This window comes from Sminthopsis crassicaudata, chromosome 3 (assembly GCF_048593235.1).
Source record: "Sminthopsis crassicaudata isolate SCR6 chromosome 3, ASM4859323v1, whole genome shotgun sequence".
Classification (NCBI taxonomy): domain Eukaryota; kingdom Metazoa; phylum Chordata; class Mammalia; order Dasyuromorphia; family Dasyuridae; genus Sminthopsis; species Sminthopsis crassicaudata.
The window spans coordinates 629,712,873-629,719,848 of record NC_133619.1 but is presented as its reverse complement, the minus strand read 5'-3'; the positions used below and the strand labels follow the sequence as shown (position 1 = coordinate 629,719,848).

At 34.2% G+C, this 6,976-nt stretch overlaps 1 long non-coding RNA gene across 2 annotated transcripts in view; it reads left to right on the top strand.

The window, feature by feature from the left end:
* Positions 1 to 2,842, top strand: part of LOC141564219 (uncharacterized) — a 34,472-nt gene extending 31,630 nt beyond the window's left edge. For both annotated transcript variants that reach the window (XR_012488594.1, XR_012488595.1), the window contains one exon: positions 2,523 to 2,842. This is a non-coding gene — a long non-coding RNA (uncharacterized LOC141564219). The remainder of the gene's footprint in view (positions 1 to 2,522) is intronic.
* Positions 2,843 to 6,976: the final 4,134 nt, after the last annotated feature.

The window sequence follows — 6,976 nt, the reverse complement described above, 5'->3', positions numbered from 1 at the left end:
ACTCAGGTCTTCCTGACTTCAGATCCAATTCCCTAGCCATCCTACCTCCAATACATTAAAAAAAAATTTAATCATTGAATTTGAGAAACAGGATAAAATGTCCTATTGACATTTGTGCTGTTGAGTCCAGGATAAAATGAAATATTTTGTAAATCTGAAAATTCAACTTTTTTCTAGTTGGTTGCCTAGTGTGTAAAGCATTTTTCCATAAAGGATCTCCCCTCCATTCACTTTGAGACATCTCAGTTTTATGTCAGTGAATAAAAATAAATCTTCTTGTCTGGGAGGAGGAAAGTTTGCATCATAACCACCTAGGCAATCTTTCTGGCTCCTATCAGAAGAGAGGAACCCACAAAATCAGTATGATTTAGTTCCTGGAAGTCATCCTTTTCATTTACGCCCTTTTTACTACACTTTGATCTCACTTTTGGGTCAAGATCACCCCTAAGCACTCATGTAACTCTTGTGTCTGCTTGGATTTCCTTTTCCTTAGCTGGGAGAAGTCACTCTGAGGCACAACCTGAGAGGAAACCCCCAGAGCTGAGCAATGCATCTGGGATGGGAGGGGGTCTCTCCAGTTAAAGCCACTTTAGAAAAAAAAAAGCACAAGTGAATTTGATCAATTAGCTGATATTTATTAAGATATGATATGGTCAAGGCATTGTGCTAAGCATTCAAAATACAAAGGATTTGTCTTTTGTCCCTACCCTTGAGAAGCTTGCAGTCTGATGGGAGAGACAATATAAAAATACCAAAAAAAAAAATGCAGATGGGAGAAATGAGAGATAATCGATAGAAGGAAGACAGCAGCATTAAGGAGGATTGGGAAAGCCTTGGTAATAACAACAATCATCTCACAAATGCCCACTCTGTGCAAGCATTGTGGCAGATTGGGAAAGAAAGAGCCATTCACATCCAGAGAGAGAACTATGGAGACTGAATGTGGATCAAAAACCATAGGATTTTTCACCTTTTTGTTTACATTTCTCATTGTTTTTCCATTTTGTTTTGATTTTTCTTTCACAACATGATTAATAGGGAAATATATTTAAAATGATTGTATATGTTTAAACTATATTCGATTGCTTGCTGTTTTAGGAGAGGGGGAGGTATGGGAGAGAGGGAAAAATTTGATTGTATATGCATGTATAACTTATATTAGATTGCTTTCTGTCTTGGGGAGGGAGAAGGCAAAGACGGAGAGAGGGAGAAAAAATTTGGGACTTAAGATTTTACTAAAAAAAAAAAATGAATGTAGATATGGAAAAACATTGTGTGTAGAGCACTGAAATCTGGAATTTGGAATGTCTGGAAGGGAGTTGATTTTACACATTTTTTTTCCTCCCTTCTCCCTTCCTTCCTTCCTTCCTTCCTTCCTTCCTTCCTTCCTTCCTTCCTTCCTTCCTTCCTTCCTTCCTTCCTTCCTTCCTTCCTTCCTTCCTTCCTTCCTTCCTTCCTTCCTTCCTTCCTTCCTTCCTCTTTCTCTATTTTCTCTCTCTTTCTCTCTCTCTTCCTTCCTCTTTCTCTTTTTCTCTTTCTTTCTCTTTTTCTCTCTCTTTCTCTCTTCCTTCCTCTCTTTCTTTCTTTCTCTTTCTTTCTCTCTTCTCTCTCTCTTTCTTTCTTGCTCTCTTTCTCTCTCTTTCTTTCTCTCTTTCTTTCTCTTTCTTTCTCTCTTTCTTTCTCTCTTTCTCTCTCTTTCTTTCTTTCTTTCTCTCTCTTCTTTCTTTCTTTCTTTCTTTCTTTCTTTCTTTCTTTCTTTCTTTCTTTCTTTCTTTCTTTCTTTCTTTCTTTCTTTCTTTCTTTCTTTCTTTCTTTCTTTCTTTCTTTCTTTCTTTCTTTCTTTCTTTTCTTTCTTTCTTTCTTTCTTTCTTTCTTTCTTCCTTCCTTCCTTCCTTCCTTCCTTCCTTCCTTCCTTCCTTCCTACCTTCCTTCCTACCTTCCTTCCTACCTTCCTTCCTACCTTCCTTCCTACCTTCCTTCCTATCTTCCTTCCTTCCTTCCATCTTTCCTTTTTTCTTCATTTCTTCCTTTCCCTTTATTTCTTCCCTTCTTCAGTTGAGGTTGAGTTGCCCAGAGTCAATAAGGTGTTTGAGGCTGGTTTTCAGCTCAGGAACTCCTGCCTCTAGAACTGGTGCTCTATCCACTGTGCTGTTCTACCTCCCCCTTCTCCACATTTCTACTTTGAATCTATGATCTATAAAAATGAGCATAATGCTAGCACCTACCTCATAGTTGTTATGAAGCTCAAATGAAATAATGTATATAAGTTGCTTTGCAAATTTCAAGCCCTATAATAAATGTCAGCTATTATTAATAGGCATAGGAGAGTTAGAGACAAAAATGAAAAATAGTCCTTCCCCTTGGAAATGCAACATGGGAAAAGATAAGTAAATCCAGGATAATTTAAGGAGGGAGGGGCATTGGAAAATAGGAAAAACTTCTTGTACAAAATGAATTCTAAGGAGGGAGAAAAGCAATGGATACTTAGTGAAAAACACTATTTTTTTTCACCTTTATTCTAGGGTTTAAAGATGTCCATTCAAAGGAAGCAACTATTATCTAAGAGGCAGCTGGCCTTTTGGGACAGAGAAGTGAACCTGGGACCAGAATTTTGAAGTCAGATCTGTCTCTGTTTTTTAATCTGGAAAATGGGAATCATGAGCAATTTCTCAGGGTGATTATCAGGATTCAGTTTTCCCAGAAATGCGCTATGTGAAGAGACTTGTTAAAGGCTATATGTAGTTTGTAAGGTGGGGAACTAGGACTTAAACACATATCTAATATTTATCCCATGTCCAGGGGTCTTTTGGCTACACAAAATCCGTACAAATGTAAAGTTTGAATGCCCTATGTGTACTTTATTCATATTTATTGAATGAATAAAAGAAGTAACTAATATTTGTCTTAAAATTTATTGAATAATAAAAGGATGAATGGTTAATAGTTACCTTTTCTCTGAGATCTCTGAGACTCTAACCCAAAGAAGGATGCTCACAATGGGAACTGTTGGGACAGATTTCTGAGGGGAGGTATTTTGGAGATGGAGAGGTCTTTTAATGCCTTTCATGTCACAGTCAACAGACAGTTGCTTGTCTATGTTTAGGGCAGAACTTGGTCTGATGTTTAGCTATTGGATGGCTCCCAACATCTAAAATATCCTTGCTAGCAACACTTGGTGAAAGGATTTCAGAAATCCTTGGGTTTTTATAGGTTGTTGAAATAACAGAGAGGGTGAGAGAGAGAGAGAAAATGGAAGCCGATCAAATAAATCTTAATATATTTCTAAAAGACCAAATTATTGTGTTCCTGTGTATCAAGATTATACTGGGGAGCTGAGAGTCAAGTCCTTGTCTAACAGTATTGATTTTAATTGAATTACAGCAGGAATTATTATAGGAAGACTGAGGAAGAATTTCCTGACTATAAATATTGAATATATGGAATATAATATAATATTCCAATATATAGAATCAGCAGACCTAGAATTGAGATCTATAACCCTGGAAAAGTAGTCACTTTATTTCTCTGGACCATTCGGTTTCTTCTTTCTGTCACATAACCCACTTGGTCTCATTAAATAATTTCTTTAAGTCTCAATTAATAATTTGGAAATTTGGATTCAAGAAGACTAGATTTCAGTAATGTCTTGGACAGTCAATAACTTTTTCATTCTGGGCAAATCATTTATCTTATCCCGGTCTCAGTTTTATCACCTGTAAAATGGGGATAAGAATAGTACCAACTTATGTTATTCTGTTGTTGCTATGGGGTTAAAATGAGATAAGACATGTAAATTACTTTGTATTTTTATTTTTATATTTGTTATATATAATATGACATATATGTAGGTATATATGTGCATATAAATATGTATATTTATGCACGTATACACATATGTATTTTATATACATACACACAAATATGTATATGCAAAGAAGTAAGTGCTATATGAATAGGGACCCAGAATTTTCATCCCTTTTCTTCTTGGTTTGGTAAAGGAGCACCTGAGTTCCATCTCATACAGTGAGGCAGTCCCACAATGGGGGACTAGGTTGGGAGCAAAGAAAAGAGGGATTGGAGGGAAGGATATATCTGGGTTGCATTCACAGGATGTGCAGTTTCCAAAGGGAATGGGATGCATACCTCTTTCATTATTTTCTTATTTTAAAATAGGATAAATGAGATTTTTAAAATGCTTTGCAAACCTTAAAACAATATATAAATGTTAGTTACAAATGTTGTTGTGGTAGCTATTATTATTGTTTGTCCTTATTTCCTTGGTATCTCAAATTAGGAGGAAATTTGGCATAATAGGACCTGGAGTCAGAGAAGCTCTGTTCAAATCCTGCACTTGATGCTTACTATGTGACTCTGTGCATGTCATTGAACTCCTTGAGCCTCAGTTCCCTTCTCTGAAAAATGAAGAGAATGGGCCAAATGGCCTCTAAGATCTCTTCCAATTTCAAATCTAAGTCACCTAGTCTTTCTGACATTGAGTTTCCTCATTTGTGAACTGGGAACGTTGGACCCAACAGCTTCTAAGGATCCTTTAGATCTAAATCAGTGATCTAATGAGACTTCCCTTGTGTCAAGAACATGAGATCATAAGAAAGGTTTCTCTGTTTTGATGTTACTGACTGACCTCTGGAGCCTCTATGTCTTATAGGCCAGTATGTTTCTTAGAACATTTGTTGTATCAGGGTCAACAATGTTTTCTTAACCACAATATCCAACTGCCTTCCCTGTTTCTAGTTCTTCCCCACTGTCTGTTATCATCCATGACTACCTTGGCTTTTGACACTATTGACTGCTTTCTCCTTGGTGAATCTGTAGCATTTTTTGGGATGTGTGAGGAATTGGAGTTAAGTGACTTGCCCAGAGTCACATAGATAGGAAGTATTAAATGCCTGAAGCTGAATTTGAACTCAGGTCCACCTGACTCCAGGGCTGGTGATCTATCTACTGCATCACGTAGCTGCCCCTGTAACATCCTTTAACTTTAGAAGTATCCCATTTTCTGGGTTCTTTTCCCTGCCTCTCTCATCATACTTTCTCTATCCCTTGAAGGCCCCAGTCTTGAATTTTTTCTTAATTATTTCCTCATACTCTCACCATTGATTACCTCCTCATGACCTTGACTTTGACACCTGACTCCAGGAAAGACTATTCAACTCTCTATCTCCAGCATGGACTTTTCTATTAATTTCCAAGACAAATTCTTTGATTCCCCTAAATTATACCTTTACCTGGATAACCTAGGTAGTCCAATGCATAGAAACCTTATCTTAGGGTCAAGAGTGTCTGCCTCAGATACTAATTTTGTCACTCTGGCCAAATCCTATAGTCTTGACTGTATTGTTGCTCAACTTAAAAAAAATTAGTAGTAAATACATAGTAGGTGCTATGAATGAATGTGTGATTCCTGTAGTCTTAATTGGTATTGTTATTCAACTTTAAAAAATATTTAATAGTAAATACATAGTAGGTGCTATATAAAACTGCTAGGTATTTTTTATTAGCTATTGTACATAACAGATGCTTAAGATATGTTGAATGAATGAATAATTCCTATAGTCTTGATTGATATTATTATTCAACTTAAAATATTTAATAGTAAATACATAGTAGGTGCTATATAAAACTGCTAGGTATTTTTTATTAGCTATTGTACATAACAGATGCTTAAGATATGTTGAATGAACGAATAATTCCTATAGTCTTGATTGATATTATTATTCAACTTAAAAATATTTAATAGTAAATACATAGTAGGTGCTATATAAAACTGCTAGGTATTTTTTATTAGCTATTGTACATAACAGATGCTTAAGATATGTTGAATGAACGAATAATTCCTATAGTCTTGATTGATATTATTATTCAACTTAAAAATATTTAATAGTAAATACATAGTAGGTGCTATATAAAACTGCTAGGTATTTTTTATTAGCTATTGTACATAACAGATGCTTAAGATATGTTGAATGAATGAATAATTCCTATAGTCTTGATTGATATTATTATTCAACTTAAAATATTTAATAGTAAATACATAGTAGGTGCTATATAAAACTGCTAGGTATTTTTTATTAGCTATTGTACATAACAGATGCTTAAGATATGTTGAATGAATGAATAATTCCTATAGTCTTGATTGATATTATTATTCAACTTAAAATATTTAATAGTAAATACATAGTAGGTGCTATATAAAACTGCTAGGTATTTTTTATTAGCTATTGTACATAACAGATGCTTAAGATATGTTGAATGAACGAATAATTCCTATAGTCTTGATTGATATTATTATTCAACTTAAAAATATTTAATAGTAAATACATAGTAGGTGCTATATAAAACTGCTAGGTATTTTTTATTAGCTATTGTACATAACAGATGCTTAAGATATGTTGAATGAACGAATAATTCCTATAGTCTTGATTGATATTATTATTCAACTTAAAAATATTTAATAGTAAATACATAGTAGGTGCTATATAAAACTGCTAGGTATTTTTTATTAGCTATTGTACATAACAGATGCTTAAGATATGTTGAATGAACGAATAATTCCTATAGTCTTGATTGATATTATTATTCAACTTAAAATATTTAATAGTAAATACATAGTAGGTGCTATATAAAAATGCTAGGTAGTTTTTATTAGCTACTGCTGCATAATAGATGCTTAAGACATGTTGAATGAATGAAGGAGTGACTCCTGTAATCTTGATGGTTATTGTTATTCAACTTTTAAAAAATATTTAGTAATAAGTACATAGTAGGTGGTATATAAAAATGCTAGGTATTTTTTATTAGTTGTTGTACATAATAGATGTTTAAAAGATGTGGAATGAATGAGTGATTCTTGTAGTCTTGACTAGTATTCCTGCTCATTTAAAAAAAATTCTGCTTTGTCTTTTAGATTACAGGCTAATTATGGGCAGAGTCATATTTTGACTTCTCAGGGCCTTTG